Source organism: Bos indicus x Bos taurus, chromosome 22, assembly GCF_003369695.1.
Source record: "Bos indicus x Bos taurus breed Angus x Brahman F1 hybrid chromosome 22, Bos_hybrid_MaternalHap_v2.0, whole genome shotgun sequence".
NCBI lineage: Eukaryota > Metazoa > Chordata > Mammalia > Artiodactyla > Bovidae > Bos > Bos indicus x Bos taurus.
The window spans coordinates 57,996,256-58,013,321 of record NC_040097.1 but is presented as its reverse complement, the minus strand read 5'-3'; the positions used below and the strand labels follow the sequence as shown (position 1 = coordinate 58,013,321).

Below are 17,066 nucleotides of genomic sequence, written 5' to 3'. Positions count from 1 at the left end.
AATAAACTGTGGAAAATTCTGAAAGAGATGGGAATACCAGACCACCTGACCTGCTTCTTGAGAAACCCATATGCAGGTCAGGAAGCAACAGTTAGAACTGGACATGGAACAGACTGGTTTCAAATAGGAAAAGGAGTACGTCAAGGCTGTATATTGTCACCCTGTTTATTTAACTTACATGCAGAGTACATCATGAGAAATGCTGGACTGGAAGAAACACAAGCTGGAATCAAGATTGCAGGGAGAAATATCAATAACCTCAGATATGCAGATGATACCACCCTTATGGCAGAAAGTGAAGAGGAACTCAAAAGCCTCTTGATGAAAGTCCAAGTGGAGAGTGAAAAAGTTGGCTTAAAGCTCAACATTCAGAAAATGAAGATCATGGCATCTGGTCCCATCACTTCATGGGAAATAGATGGGGAAACAGTGGAAACAGTGTCAGACTTTATTTTTGGGGGCTCCAAAATCACTGCAGATGGTGATTGCAGCCATGAAATTAAAAGATGCTTACTCCTTAGAAGGAAAGTTATGTCCAACCTAGATAGCATATTCAAAAGCAAAGACATTACTTTGCCAACAAAGTCAAGGCTATGGTTTTTCCAGTGGTCATGTATGGATGTGAAAGTTGGACTGTGAAGAAGGCTGAGCACTGAAGAATTGATGCTTTTGAACTGTGGTGTTGGAGAAGACTCTTGAGAGTCCCTTGGACTGCAAGGAGGTCCAACCAGTCCATCCTAAAGGAGATCATTCCTGGGAGTTCATTGGAATTACTGATGCTAAAGCTGAAACTCCAGTACTTTGGCCATCTCATGCGAAGAGCTGACTCACTGGAAAAGATTCTGATGCTGGGAGGGATTGGGGGCAGGAGGAGAAGGGGACGACAGAAGTTGAGATGGCTGGATGGCATCACTGACTCGATGGATGTGAGTCTGAGTGAACTCCGGGAGTTGATGATAGACAGGGAGGCCTGATGTGCTGTGATTCATGGGGTCACAAAGAGTCGGATACAACTGAGTGACTGAACTGAACTGAAAGTCAGAGTTTGACATGTCCAGTGATTTGTTTATACCAAGGATTATAGGAAAGTTAGGCAAAAATAAATGTGTTTTACTACAAGTCCGAGTAGGTTAAAGCTACTATTCAATCATTCTTCACCAAGACCAATTTAAAAACTTCTAACCATGTAGGGCAACTCCTGTTCTTAAGTTAGATTCTTTCTCAGTGTATTTAAAAAGTTAAGAAGTAAGACCTGCTATATTCCCCCCAACGTGGGAGATCCTCATGACCATAATTAACTCCTGCTGTTTCCAGCGCTAACTGCACTTTCTCCTAATGATGGATAAAGAGGTAAAGTTTTCTTCCCCTGAAGGGTTTACTTTCTTCTCTCTGGATTCAACTCTATTCCAAAATAACAGTAAACATCATTCCAATCACGCTGCTAGTAGTTGAAATCCTCCTATTTCCTGTCGAAAAAGAAATATGATACTGTAACCTCAAGTGGGCATGTACGTTTCCATCTAAGACTCTGTCACACACACGTTATGTCTTAAAAGAGGAACAGCAGAGTAAGAGTAACGGCTAGGTGAGTTGACAGGCTGCAGTCTAGTGTAAGGAGGTGAAACTGTGCTCATCTTAGACATCTGATACACATAATATCTTAACAGCCAACCGAATGGACAGGATTTATTCAACTGCAATATTTTTTTTCCCCGCTAAAGGAGTAAGTCAAATCGCTGTACAGAGTTGAAACAGATGGTGACCCACAGTTTGTGCACCTTGAGGATCCGAGCCTTTATGCCTTTGCTTTGCACAAAGTTCTAATTAGATCAGTGGTGTGATTTCCTACACACGCATTTTTATCACAAAATAATGCTTTACTCAGCAAGGAAAACCCAGTGTGGGAGATAGCTGTGCAGTAAAATAGTTATTATGCCATAAAGGGGAGGAATACAGTTGCAACAATGCAGAATGCTATAGAGACTGAGAGGTGGGGAGGAGGAGGAGTTTCCAAAGGTAATAGGGAATATCCAGTCACTCTCAATCCTGCTATAGGTGAAGAGGGCAGTTATGTTTACTGTACTTACAGCACTTAGACTTTAACCCTTTGCTGCCAGCAGTGGTAACAAGGTCAAAGGCTTTAAAGAGTATGGGGAGAAGGGACGAGGAGGAGAATAACAGGAGATGAGACTGGAAAAGCAGAACAGAAACCAATGAAGATGGTCCTTTATAATAAAGAGACTGTAGGATTTGATCCTTGTTCTGTGGAATTTAAGAAAAACTTGGAGATGAGCCAAGACTGTGAAGAACACATATACAACAACTATACAACATTCATAATCAAATGAACTACTGAGCACTGCACAACGTCGTTCACAGATGCTATCCCAGTTAATTCTCATGATTACCTATGAGGTAGGAAAATCCTGTTGGACCCATTTCACATCTGGGAAAACGGGGGCCCATAAAGATTATCAAGTTTAACCAAGATGAGCACAAACATATGGATTTTAGAGCCTGAAATATTTAGAGCCTGAAATATTTTCCCTCCCCAATGAACCATTTATACACTAAATTCATCAAGAACTACAAAACTAGTATCTTAAATGGAAGGGAGTGTAACGACTTAACAATGTCACATTCGATAAAGTATGATAACTGGTCATTTTAAAGACAAAATATGTAGTCAGATAGCTTATTTTATATAGTTACATCTGTTGCCTATTTATTATTTATAAATCACCCAAGTTGCATATAGCCTCCCTCTAAATATAAGACAGTATTATTTGCCTAAAAATGATTTTCAAGTTTTGTATCATTATTCTATGTATTTATTCTACGTACTCTAAACATGACTTAGAATCCGCTGTCCTGAGAAACTACTTATCTGTCCTAAAAAGTATGAGAAATAGCCAAGCACAGCAAAGAGAAAATTCACTATTGCCACGCAGTAAGCTTACTGTTCCAGTGACTGCCATTCAAATTTATTATGAATGAAAATGAAAGATTTGATTCCTATCCTTGCCATAATAAATATAAGATCAAGTAAGTATTAGAAACATTAATGCTTATCATTAATGCTTATTAATTGGTGTGACTCCATACACACCCAATTTCTAGAGAGTGAAAGCTGCGGGGCCAGGGAAAAATGAGATCTTAGAAAGACACCAAATAATACAAGGCAGGCATCCCACTGTATTTATCCCCATACTGAAAGGAAAACTGCTTTCAAAGTAACAAAATAGGCCACGTGTGGCCTTTGGCTTTATTGCTTATGCAAGCAGCCTTCCTCGACCTCACTGCGACAGAGAAGTTAAAGGGAGCTTCAGCAGTCCACATACAGCAAAGTCAGATTCAGGTTCACGTACTTTGTGATGTAAAAAGCATTTGTGATAGTCACAAATATCCAAAGTACTGGCCTGGGGAAATCTGATTTTCTGGATAAAGGGTAAAAGCCTAACTGGCTATTATAAACCTAATGAACTAGACTAAGGCAGCTTTAACACTTGTCAAATTTTACCGTATACTGTAATCTAAGTTTATTTATCATAACTTAAATTATCTTAAACAAACCTGTGTTTATTTTAATCTTTACAAAGTGAGTGCCATGAGCAGGATATCATTATCAAACATAAGAAAGATCAACTAAAAAAACTGTCTTGTATAATAACATTCTAAAAAAACTGAGCTGACCTAGAGTAGTGTTTGCAAAGTGATGAATGGACAACTACCTTAGAATCATTTGGGGTTCTCTTCAAAATTACTGATCGCCAGGCTCCAATACAGATCTATGCAAATCAGAATGTTGGAGTAAAAAATGTTAAGCTGAATTGTCAGTAATCAGTCCTTGTAATTTTAAGTCCCATTCCAATTTAAGGAATATACTCTGCAGTATTAAACAATGAAACTCCCAAGAACGATTAAAAGGAGTTCTGGTCACCCAATTCCAATGTGGAGGCAGCGGCATCTCCACACCATCAACTGCCAGTGCTCTGGACACCAGCTGGGGGCCCACAACTCAACTCAGACACTGTTTACTGGACACGGCATCAGACTCCACAGGTAAAGGGCTCAGTCCCACGGTACCTGCCTCCACTTCAGAAGCCAATGGCAAGCCCAGGATGCTACCTGTACTTCTGAGGGACCAGCTACAAGCTAGAGGTTCCACTGGTTCCCTCCAGTTCAGGATGCCAATCACCAAGTCCAGATTGTTACCTGTGCTTCTGACCAACTGGCTATAAAGCAGAGGTGCTCGTGACTTTCTTATATTTGATTACTCAAACCCATTTACTCACTTGATTACTATTAAAATATATGAACCAACAGCAGATGTAGAGACAGACAGGGTGAGGTGCTGAACAAAGGAGCCTCTGCCCTTGTGGGGTTGGCGGCCAGCACCAGGCACTGAAAACATTCTGGTTCACCCACGTGGAAGCTCTCTGACCATATCGTCTTTAGGTTTTTAATAGAGGTCATAAGCACGACCGACTGAATCCCTGGAAACTGACTCAGCCTCTCTGACACCCACCTCAATAGCCCAGGTCAGGGGGACTAAAAGTGCTAACCCGCTAATCAGCTGGTGAGATCCTCTGGCAAACAGCCCCCATCCCTAGGCGGTTTCCAAAAGTCACCTCACTAACATAAATCCAGGCGAGGTGGAAGCTCTGCTCTGCGTAACGAGACCACCATTCGGACAGAAGATGCTCCCAGGAGTCACGGAACCATGGATAAGACCAAACGTACGTGTGAAATATACTTTGGGCATCTGAGTGACTACGTGTGCATTTCTTACAAATCACAGCATCGCCAATGTTAACAGAGAAAGATGGAGACAACTTGCCAGAGGAGGTGGTAGAAAAGAGAGCAGTAGTTTCTAAAGACTACAGGAGAGACATAAAGGGAAAAAAATTCAAGCGTTACTCATCAGAATTATTTTAGGAGACCTTGAATTTCAGTCTTGACTACAGTCAACACCAAGAGGATCCTCAGTTGAGATATGCTATATATAATGAGGTAAGAGACTAGAAAAAATAGAATTATCTTCCGACACCAGATTAGTCTTTTTTCCAGAAAAAAATGATTATCCTGTCATATTTAAACACCCTAATATTTACTATTTATTAATCACTAACCATATGCCGCGTACAAGTGTGTTTCCCCATAGTAGGAAAGCAGAATTTGCCACCAAAATATGTCTCTTTGGTCATTTCCTAAGAAACTGCAGAAGTAGGGGGAAAAACTATGAAAACCAAGTAGTGGTTATCCTTTTGTAAGAAACATTTACATTTATATGGGAAATCTCCATCTGTAAGGCTGCCGCCCTCTCTCTTTGCCCTTCCTCTCTCAGTGAGGGCTTTGGGTACTCTGTCAAGTTACTCAGTTCTCCTGGGTCTCTCCCGTGTATATACGTGTTATTAAATTTTTGTTTGATTTTCTCCTGTTAAACTACCTCGTGTCAATTTAATTCTTAGATCAGCCAGAGAAACCTGGAAGGTGTTAAGGCAAGACAAAAAAATTCAAACATGAACATTTCTTCAGCCCCTCCGGACCTCCTCCCTTCCCTGTGCATGTATATTAGCCAGACCTCCTTAGGAGAGAACTTCCTTCCTAAATTTTCCTAGGGGCCAGCATGACCCACGACCTACTACTCACTCTGCATCTGCAGATTTAGACTGTATGCTGCTGCTAAGTCGCCTCAGTCGTGTCCGACTCTGTGTGACCCCACAGATGGCAGCCCACTAGGCTCCCCCGTCCCTGGGATTCTCCAGGCAAGAACACTGGAGTGGGTCGCCATTTCCTTCTCCAATGCATGAAAGTGAAGAGTGAAAGTGAAGTCGCTCAGTCGTGCCTGACTCTGTGCGACCCCATGGACTGCAGCCTACCAGGCTCCTCCATCCATGGGATTTTCCAGGCAAGACTACTGGAGTGGGGTGCCACTGCCTTTTCCTTAGACTAATACATCACTTAAAGTATAACCTTTTGTTTCAAAAACGTGATCATGCTCTGACCTCTAATAGGTGGAGCAGTCCTTAAAGCGTTCTGAAAGAATGTCTCCCGGTACAAACTCCAGGTTGGCTCAAATAACATTTTCCATTTCTTTCTTAGATAGACTTGCTCATCTTTTCATTGACATGCATATATTACCACTAGAGGACACCTGGAATCTACCTTGAACCAGTGCTCAGAACCAGCATAGGCTCCCTGAGCCCCACTAGCTCAGGTATTCTGGTGAGTTCTCCTGATATATGGGTCTCATCACTTTTAAGTGATGATCTTAAAAATGTTATTCAAGCTGCTTTACGTTATTAAGTCTGAAGGATGACTGTGAATTTCCTAGGCGGGGGACCTAAGGTTTTTGTCAGATTTAAATTTTAAAAAAAAGTCAATATATGGTCTGACCAAACTTTTGCTAGTGAAATGAGAGAATGAATGAATCCCGCTCTGAAGAAGAAGGGTCACCTGCTCCTAAAAACCTAGTGGAAGTATCTGAGGACCAACCATCACGATGCTGCAGTCCTACGAGGTAACCCACTACAACCATTATGGAAGTACAGCTCTTCCAAGGGTGCATGCTGCAAACTCCCATCGTCTTGTGCTTCAGATGCCAAAAACTTGGCTTCTGTGAACTAGTGCTAAATCAAATCTCGGAGACAGGGTTTTGGGTGAAGAATGGGGTTAGTCAAAAAGTAAGTTTGGGTTTTTTCCACAACATCTTACAGAAAAATCTAAATGAACCTCTTGGCCAACCCAACAGAATAGAATAGCTTTACTGCTTTGCCAGGGAAAAGGACACAGAAGGCTCCTGCCCTGAAAACTGTCTGTCTCCCAAACGAAGATTTAATGAGGCACTTCAGGGCAATGGTTCAAGGGCAGAGCTGCTGGTAAGATTAAGGAGTGTGCAGGGCCTGTACTCCACTAATCTGGCCTCAGGTAACTGAGGCTGCTGAGATCCCCCAGTTCTTCCGTGGTCTTTCTCTGGTACGAATGCTGACATCTTGAAGAACTTGAAGACACTGTTACTGTGCCCCCGAGGTGGAACCGGGGCCCTGCTCCAAGGCTGCGCTACTGTTTCTTGGTTGCCCATCCCCTGTCTTTAAACCCATTCCCTTCCGGGATCACTGCATTAGCAACAGTTCAGAATCTGCCCTTTGGAATTCACAGCAGAGGCTGGCATCAAGAAAGCCTTCCTGCCCGGGAGCCCCACAGAGACCTGTTTCATCCTGAGCACTCTCAGAGGATACACTGTAGGAGGGAAAAACCGAGAAATGTTAAGAGTGGAACTGGTCCAAGGATGAACAGCACACGTCGCATCCACAGTCCCATCTTTACAGAGCTGTTCAGAGCATGTCTCACATCTGCACTAAAGCACCAACCTGATAACGGGGAACTTCGCCTTAAAGACCAAACGGCTTCTAGACAGACTGCCATCTATGGGAATACGGCTGGGCTCAGACACGATTACAAGGGCTTCCTTAATTAGGAAATAAAGTAATCCTGCCCATAACAGCCAAGATGGGGCTCTTTTTTGGCATTCCAAACCTGATCTTTGCACGCACAGTTAGAGAGGCCAGCAGAAGGTAAACTTTTACCTTGTCAGTCTGTTGCCTGGAACCCTGCCTGCAAGGTCTACTAGAAACAAGGGTGGTAAGAGTTCTTCTCATTTCTAGAGAGATCAAAGAAAGATGGTGGAGAGAAGGATGTGTGCTCATCTTCTCCTCCAAAGGCACCGAAATCACAACTAGCAGCTGAACCACCATCAACAGAATGACACTGGAAGCCACCAAAGAGCGATACCCACGTCCACAGGCAGAGGAGAAGCCACACCAGGACGGGGGTGGGGGGGGGCACAATCAGATAAAATCACTTCCACGCTTGCCAGATGGGTGACCTACAAACTGCAGAACAGTAACACCAAAGAAGTTCTCCCACTCTTGTAAAGATCTGGAGCCCTATGTCAGGCTTCCCAGCCTGGGGATCCAGCAAAGGAACGTCCACTACAAACTGGCAGTCGCCAAGAGCATTTTCCAGCAAGTAAGCAACAACAAGGGCATCTGGCATCTGCCTCTGCGGAGGCTGAAGCCTGTGCTGCTGCAGCTGCTGACCTGCAACACCCCTTGAATTCAGGGTGGAGAGTGGGGCCCTCTGTGCTCCAGGGAAACTGGTATAACAGGTCTTTAGATACTTATTTTCAGGAACTTCTTTCATGATCCCAAGAGATCCTTAGATCTCTTCCTATCTAGAAAAGCACTCAATCCCTTTGTGGTGACATTAGCTCCTTATATAAAGTAAGAGTTTGATTGCACTGAACTCCCCTTTCACCAAAATCTCTTATATTGACTTTCCCCCACTGCCTCTAACTTTCTCAGAGCTACCTGAGGTGCTGTCTCCCGGGCTGTAGTCCTCATTTTGCCCCAGTTACAACTTACCTTGGAACTCTCATGCTGTGCATCTTTTTAGTCAACAGCGACTAGGAGTCTCAGGGAATCTGACTTTGAAGGCCAGCGGGATTTGATTTCGTGACTTCCGAAGGACGGGGGGAAACAGACACTCCGGTCTCGGAGGGCACAAACAAAATCCTGCGTGCACCAGGACCCAGGGGGAAGGAGACTGAACCAGACCCACCTGCTAGTGTTGGAGGGTCTCTTGTGAAGGTGTGCGTCAGCAGTGGCTGCCACAGGGACAGGGGAACTGGCAGCCGCAGTCCTAGGAGGTGCCCCTTGGTAAGTGAGACCTCTTGGAGGTCAATACTGAGCATACCACAGAGCTCATCACCTCAGGCTGAACAATCAACAAGGAGGGAGCACAGCCGCACCCATCAGCAGATCCTGGATTAAGGTTTTACTGAGCATAAGCCTGCCCAGATTTCCCCACCAGGCCCTCCCATCAGCCTCATCCACCAGGGGGCAGACAGAAGAAGCAAGAAGACCTGCAATCCCACAGGTTCCAGACTGAAAACTACAACCACAGAATAATTGAAATGAAAAGGCAGAGGATTAACTCCCAGGAGAAAGAACAGGACAAACTTCCACAAAAAGAACTAAATGAAGGAGAGCTAGGCAACATTCCAGAAAAAGAATTCCAAATAACGATAGTGAAGATGACCCAGGATCTCAGAAAAAGAATGAAGAAGATACAAGAAATGTTTACCAAAGACCTAGAAGAATGGAAGAACAAATAGAGATGAACAATACATTCAGTTCAGTTCAGTTGCTCAGTCATGTCCAACTCATTGCGATCCCATGAATCGCAGCACGCCAGGCCTCCCTGTCCATCACCAACTCCCGGAGTTCACTCAAAGTCACATCCATCAAGTTGGTGATGCCATCCAGCCATCTCATCCTCTGTCGTCCCCTTTTCCCCCTTCCCCCAATCCCTCTCAGTATCAGAGTCTTTTCCAATGAGTCAACTCTTCACATGAGGTGGCCAAAGTACTGGAGTTTCAGCTTTAGCATCATTCCTTCCAAACAACACCCAGGACTGATCTCCTTTAGAATGGACTGGCTGGATCTCCTTGCAGTCCAAGGAGTCTTCTCAAACACCACGGTTCAAAAGCATCAATTCTTCAGTGCTCAGCTTTCTTCACAGTCCAACTCACATCCATACATGACCACTGGAAAAACCATAGCTTTGACTAGACGGACCTTTGTTGGCAAATTAATGTCTCTGCTTTTGAATATGCTATCTAGGTTGGCCATGGATGTCTGGGGAGGCCTTACAAATAGCTGTGAAAAGAAGACAAGCAGAAAAGCAAAGAAGAAAAGGAAAGATATAAACATTTGAATGCAGAGTTCCAAAGAACAGCAAGAAGAGATAAGAAAGACTTCTTCAGCGATCAATGCAAAGAAATAGAGGAAAACAACAGAATGGGAAAGACTAGGGATCTCTTCAAGAAAATCAGAGATAGCAAAGGAACATTTCATGCAAAGATAGGCTCAATAAAGGACAGAAATGGTATGGACCTAACAGAAGCAGAAGATATTAAGAAGAGATGGCAAGAATACACAGAAGAATTGTACAAAAAAGATCTTCATGTCCCAGATAATCAAGATGGTGTGATCACTCACCTAGAGCCAGACATCCTGGAATGTGAAGTCAAGTGGGCCTTAGAAAGCATCACTACGAACAAAGCTAGTGGAAGTGATGGAATTCCAGTGGAACTATTTCAAATCCTGAAAGATGATGCTGTGAAAGTGTTGCATTCAATATGCCAGCAAATTTGGGAAACTCAGCAGTGGCCAGAGGACTGGAAAAGGTCAGTTTTCATTCCAATCCCAAAGAAAGGCAATGCCAAAGAATGCTCAAACTATCGCACAATTGCACTCATCTCACACGCTAGTAAAGTAATGCTCAAAATTCTCCAAGCCAGGCTTCAGCAATATGTGAACTGTGAACTTCCTGATGTTCAAGCTGGTTTTAGAAAAGGCAGAGGAACCAGAGATCAAATTGCCAACATCCGCTGGATCATGGAAAAAGCAAGAGAGTTCCAGAAAAACATCTATTTCTGCTTTATTGACTATGCCAAAGCTTTTGACTGTGTGGATCATAATAAACTGTGGAAAATTCTGAAAGAGATGGGAATACCAGACCACCTGATCTGCCTCTTGAGAAATTTGTATGCAGGTCAAGAAGCAACAGTTAGAACTGGACATGGAACAACAGACTGGTTCCAAATAGGAAAAGGAGTACGTCAAGGCTGTATATTGTCACCCTGTTATTTAATTTAACTTATATGCAGAGTACATCATGAGAAACGCTGGGCTGGAAGAAACACAAGCTGGAATCAAGATTGCAGGGAGAAATATCAATAACCTCAGATATGCAGATGACACCACCCTTATGGCAGAAAGTGAAGAGGAACTCAAAAGCCTCTTGATGAAAGTCAAAGTGGAGAGTGAAAAAGTTGGCTTAAAGCTTAACATTCAGAAAACGAAGATCATGGCATCCGGTCCCATCACTTCATGGGAAATAGATGGGGAAACAGTGGAAACAGTGTCAGACTTTATTTTTCTGGGCTCCAAAATCACTGCAGGTGGTGACCGCAGCCATGAAATTAAAAGACGCTTACTCCTTAGAAGGAAAGTTATGACCAACCTAGATAGCATATTCAAAAGCAGAGACATTACTTTGCCAACAAAGTACCGTCTAGTCAAGGCTATGGTTTTTCCTGTGGTCATGTATGGATGTGAGAGTTGGACTGTGAAGAAGGCTGAGCACCGAAGAATTGATGCTTTTGAACTGTGGTGTTGGAGAAGACTCTTGAGAGTCCCTTGGACTGCAAGGAGATCCAACCTGTCCATTCTGAAGGAGATCAGCCCTGGGATTTCTTTGGAAGGAATGATGCTAAAGCTGAAACTCCAGTACTTTAGCCACCTCATGCGAAGAGTTGACTCATTGGAAAAGACCCTGATGCTGGGAGGGATTGGGGGCAGGAGGAGAAGGGGACAACAGAGGATGAGATGGCTGGATGGCATCACTGACTCGATGGACGTGAGTCTCAGTGAACTCCAGGAGTTGGTGATGGACAGGGAGGCCTGGTGTGCTGCGATTCATGGGGTCGCAGAGAGTCGGACACGACTGAACGACTGATCTGATCTGATCTAGGTTGGCCATAACTTTTCTTCCAGGAATTAAGCGTCTTTTAATTTCATGGCTGCAGTCACCACCTGCAGTGATTTTGGAGCCCAAAAAAATAAAGTCTGACACTGTTTCCCCATCTATTTCCCATGAAATGATGGGACCAGATGCCATAATCTTCGTTTTCTGAATGTTGAGCTTTAAGCCAACTTTTCCACTCTCCTCTTTCACTTTCATCAAGAGATTTTTTAGTTCCTCTTCACTTTCTGCCATAAGGGTGGTGTCATCTGCATATCTGAGGTTATTGATATTTCTCCTACCAATCTTGATTCCAGCTTGTGCTTCTTCCAGCCCAGCATTTTTCATGATGTACTCTGCATATAAGTTAAATAAATAACAGGGTGACAATATACAGCCTTGACAAACTCCTTTTCCTGTTTGGAACCAGTCTGTTGTTCCACGTTCAGGTCTAACTGTTGCCTCCTGACCTGCATACAGGTCTCAAGAGGCAGGTCAGGTGGTCTGGTATTCCCATCTCTTTCAGAATTTTCCACAGTTTATTGTGATCCGCACAGTCAAAGGCTTTGGCATAGTCAATAAAGCAGAAATAGATGTTTTTTTGGAACTCTCTTGCTTTTTCCATGATGCAGCGGATGTTGGCAATTTGATCTCTGGTTCCTCTGCCTTTTCTAAAACCAGCTTGAACATCTGGAAGTTCACGGTTCACGTATTGCTGAAGCCTGCTTGGAGAATTTTGAGCATTACTTTACTAGCATGTGAGAGGAGTGCAGTTGTGCGGTAGTTTGAGCATTCTTTGGCATTGCCTTTCTTTGGGATTGGAATGAAAACTGACCTTTTCCAGTCCTGTGGCACTGCTGAGTTTTCCAAATTTGCTGGCATATTGAGTGCAGCACTTTTACAGCATCATCTTAAGGAATCAAGAGCAGAATAACTGAGGCAGCAGACCAGATGAGTGACCCAGAAGACAGAGTGGTGGAAACCACTGCTGCAAAACAGAATATTGAAAAAAGAATGGGGGGAAAAAATGAAGACAGCCTACGAGTCCTCTGGGAGAACGTTAAATGCAACAACATTCACATTCTAGGGGTCCCAGAAGGGGAAGAGAGAGAGAGAGAGAGAAAGGACCTGAGAAAATATGTGAAGAGATAATAGCTGAAAACTTCTCAAACACGGGAAAGGAAATAGTCAACCCAGCTCAGGAAGTGCAGAGAGTTCCAGGCAAGATAAACCCAAGGAAGACCCCACTAAGACACATAGTAATCAAACTGACAGAAATTTAAGACAAAGATAAAATCTTAGAAGAAACAAGGAAAAACAACAAACAGCAGACAATGGAACTCTCATAAGGTTTTCAGCTGATTTCTCAACACTTTTCAAGCCAGAAGGGAATGGTATGATATATTTAAAGTGATAAAAGTGAAGAACTTAAAACCATGAATACTTTACCCAGCAAGACTCTTGTTCAAATTTGACAGAGAAATCAAAAGGTTTTCAGACAAGCAAAAGTTAAAGAGAATTTAGCACCACCAAACAACCTTTACAACAAAGGCTAAAGGAACTTCTCTAGGCAGGAAACACAAGAGAAGGTAAAGACCTACAAAGAATAAACTCCAAACAATTAAGAAAATGGTAATAGGATCATATAGGTCGATAATTACCTTAAATGTAAGTGGATTACATGTACCAAAGACACACAGTGGCTGTGTGGATGAAAACATATGCATTTATGTACTTCCACTTACATCACTCTACTTAACCCCTCCAATTGTAATTATTTTATACTGTTAGGATAATCATGTTTCCATTATGGTTGGCAATTTTATTTTTTGTGAAAACTGATTAACATCTTTTACTATTGTGATTATATAACTATTGTTCATTTTTAATACCACTGTATCATGATTGATCAACAGAAAATAATAGAATTCTGTATCACAAAAGCTACCATTTAATAGAAAAACCTATAATCACTTTTTAAAATCTGGATGTACATTAGCATTATCTTGGAATTTTTTGAAAAATACAGGTGCCTAGGTATTGTTTTTCCTCCAAAGCTCTAGGTAGGACTCTAATGAGCAGCCATGTTTATGAACAACAGGACTATATGATGATCTTTATTTCTAGTTCTTTCCACTTTGTTTCACTTTTTCTATTTCATATTCAGTGCTCCCATTTCATTTAGTTTATATTTTCCAGTTTCTCCATCTTTTGTTTGTTATTCTTCTTCCTCAAGCCTTTATCAAGTGTAGAAGAAAAGCTTTTGCATACATATATACATACCTATATGTACAGTATAATATATATACTAAAGAATCTTATGAATTTTTGCTTAGCTAAAAAATTTATGATATTTTGATTCCACTTGTTTGACCAAGTATGAACAGAATGATAGATTTGTAACTATATTCACTCAAAATTTTGATAATAGTTCCATTTATTCTGGCATCTAGTATTACTGTTAAAAGTCTAGAATGCTTATTATTTTTAAAAAAACTATTTGAATGAGGCTTGAAACTTCTAATCCAATTCTGAGAATATCAAGAAATGCTATGTCATTAAAAAAACAACAACAACAACAATTAACTAAAGTACAGATTCTATTCAAGCCCACAAACTTTATGCGAGTGCCCATCACTGCTTTCCCAGCTTAGTCAAGAGCCCACACTGCACTCAGCTGCACTGAGCACCTTCAGCGGCATACCACAAACTCTGATAAATTCTCTTTTCCTTTTTATTGTTACAAATATTTTCTAATTTTCCTTGTTATGGGTTTTTAGATACATCCATCATTTAAAAGTGGACATCTAATTTCCAAATACCTGAGGTTTTTAAAGTATCTTTCATATCAATTTCTCACTTAAATACTTTATTCTCTGCAATCACCCTCTGTGTTTGTTCAGTCTTTAAACCTTCTTGAGGTTTTCAATGGCTAAGTTAGAGATCTCTCTTGGAAAATGTCACATTGTACTTGAAAACACGTGGTTATTTTAAAATATCTTTTGATACTCATTTCTAACATAATTCCACGTGATAAGAGAACAGACTCTATGATTTAAAAATCTTTAGACCAAGACATTTTGCACCTTGTTTTATGTCCGTGGATATGTTCCAGTGTCTCCTGGGAACTTGAACAGAATTTGTATAAAACCTGTATAAATCTTAATTATGTTGAATTGGTTCATAGGGCTTTTCAGGTCTACTATATCCTTCTACTTTTCTGCCTACTCATTCTATTAATTTTTGAGAGTTTCACATTGAAATTCCAACTAAAAATCTTAGTTTAGCTACTTAAAAAATAATTGTAATATAAAGTGGAACTATATGTAACTTTGTTTTGTATTTTCCAAATCTCCTATAAATGTGTTATCATAATTTCACAATTTAAAAAATAAAAAATTTAAATAAAAGTTTTTCTCATTTCTAAAACTGAATTATAGCAGGAGAAAATATTTGTAGGGCTAGCTCCTTGGTTCCTTTGAATGAAAAAGATTTGAAAGCTGTTAAAATTCAGGAAAGCTCCCATTTCAAACTATTTTATCTATTTTAACTGATATGCAAGAAGCCCCAGAAGGCTTCAACATTCCAAAATAGCCTCACTGAAAGATTTGTTGTAGAGGGCTAATTAAATATTAATGCTATAGACGGTAACTAAAATAAACAACAAAAAAACCTCTTTAAAACTGACAATCCTTGATTGGGAAACCAAGATCCCACGTATGTGGGCAAAGACTGATGTAACTACTGCTCCAGTCTATCCTGCTCTGAGTGCCCACCACAGGTATCCTCTGTCTGAACTGCCTTCCACCTGGGTGGCTCAGATAGTGAAGAATCTGCCTGCAATGTAGGAGACCCGGATTTGATCCCTGGGTTGGGGAAGATCCCCTGCAGAAGGGAATGGCAACCCACTCCAGTATTCTTGCCTGGAGAATCCCATGGACAGAGAAGCCTGGCGGGCTACAGTCCATGGAGTTGCAAAGTCAGAAATAAAATTCAACACAAGTAAGATTTATACATGTGTGCGACTGAGCACACATGCAACCACATCTTTTCTTTCTACCTGATCCCTCCAGGAACTGGAAACTCTTAGGTTTCCAGCACCTTTATCAGGTAAAGAGGTGCATGAACCTTACCTAAGAGGTGCATGAACCTCAGGTATTTTGGGGACCTCAAAGAGAGGAATTCACCCAAATCTATAGATATTGTAGGAAGAATATGTGGCAAACTCTTGGTGTTATTTATCTGGCCTTGAGAGGCCTTTAGAAGGTTTAATCTAAGATTCCTTACGAAAAGTTCCGATATAGCCTACTTATAAGAGGCTGTGTGGTCAATTGGGCTCCCCAGGTAGCTCGATGGTAAAGAATCCACCTGCCATTGCAGGAGATGTGGGTTTGATCCCTGGGTCAGGAAATTCCCTGGAAAAGGAAATGGCAATTCACTCCAGTATTCTTGCCTGAGAAATCCCAAGGACAGAGGAGCCTGACAGGCTACAGTCCAGGGGGTTACAAAGAGTCAGACACCACTGAGCAACTGAGCATGTGATCAATTAACCATACTTACTTCACAAATAAGTCTTAATTTGGCTATATTTGGTTGTTATGAAGGTAATTTCACAGAGAAAAAGATAATGCATCATTGGATATTAAATTCTAGTTTTGTTAACTGAGTTTTTTTTTTTTTTTTAATTTACTGCCTAAGACTTACTTCTTAGATGGCTTCTTGTTATATTACTGTAAAATTGAATCAAATTATTAAAACAACACTCTATGTTTGCTTCTAAAGCCTATCACAATAATCTATTTTTGAATGAAGATCTCACCATGACTTGCAACCAAGGGATTATGCACACTGGAAAAGACGTCAACAAAAGACTCTCTACAGCTATGGAGGACAGGGCCCATAGCAGGCCTCCACTCCTGAATGAACTGTAACGCCTGTTTCTGACACCCGACTTTGACTAACTAGGATCAGCACCACCAGACCAGGATGAGAAAACGACACCTGAAGTGGAGAGCTGACCCAAAGAGCCAGACCGGGCCTTCACACTATTACTTTGACAACTGCTCACACTTTTGCTTATAAACCCAATGGATTTCTTTCTTGGGCTCAATCATTTGCAAGTTTCAAAAATCAACCCAAACAAACCATAGGTTTGTGGACCTTTGTCCAATATTCCTAGGTTTCCTTGGTGGATTTCTCCTCTCCAAGGCTCTAACTGCTGTTAAGTTGCTTCAGTCGTGTCCGACTCTGTGGGACCCCATAGACAGCAGCCGACCAGGCTCCCCTGTCCCTGGGATTCTCCAGGCAAGAACACTGGAGTGGGTCGCCATTTCCTTCTCAAATGCATGAAAGTGAAGAGTGAAAGTGAAGTCGCTCAGTTGTGTCTGACTCTTCGAGACCCCATGGACAGCAGCCTACCAGGATCCTCCATCCATTGGATTTTCCAGGCAAGAGTACTGGAGTGGGGTGCCATT

General features: G+C 41.8%; 1 protein-coding gene across 5 annotated transcripts in view; it reads right to left on the bottom strand.

Annotated features, from left to right (window-relative positions):
- The window catches only part of AZI2 (5-azacytidine induced 2), a 41,242-nt gene that overhangs the window by 19,702 nt on the left and 4,474 nt on the right, over positions 1 to 17,066 (bottom strand). The window contains exon 1 of one of the 5 annotated variants that reach the window (XM_027523649.1): positions 12,553 to 12,574. The exons of the other annotated variants lie outside the window; for them this stretch is intronic. The gene's annotated coding sequence lies outside the window, so the exon portion shown is untranslated. Of the gene's footprint in view, positions 1 to 12,552; positions 12,575 to 17,066 lie in introns of those variants that run through there. 5 annotated transcript variants of the gene reach the window in all.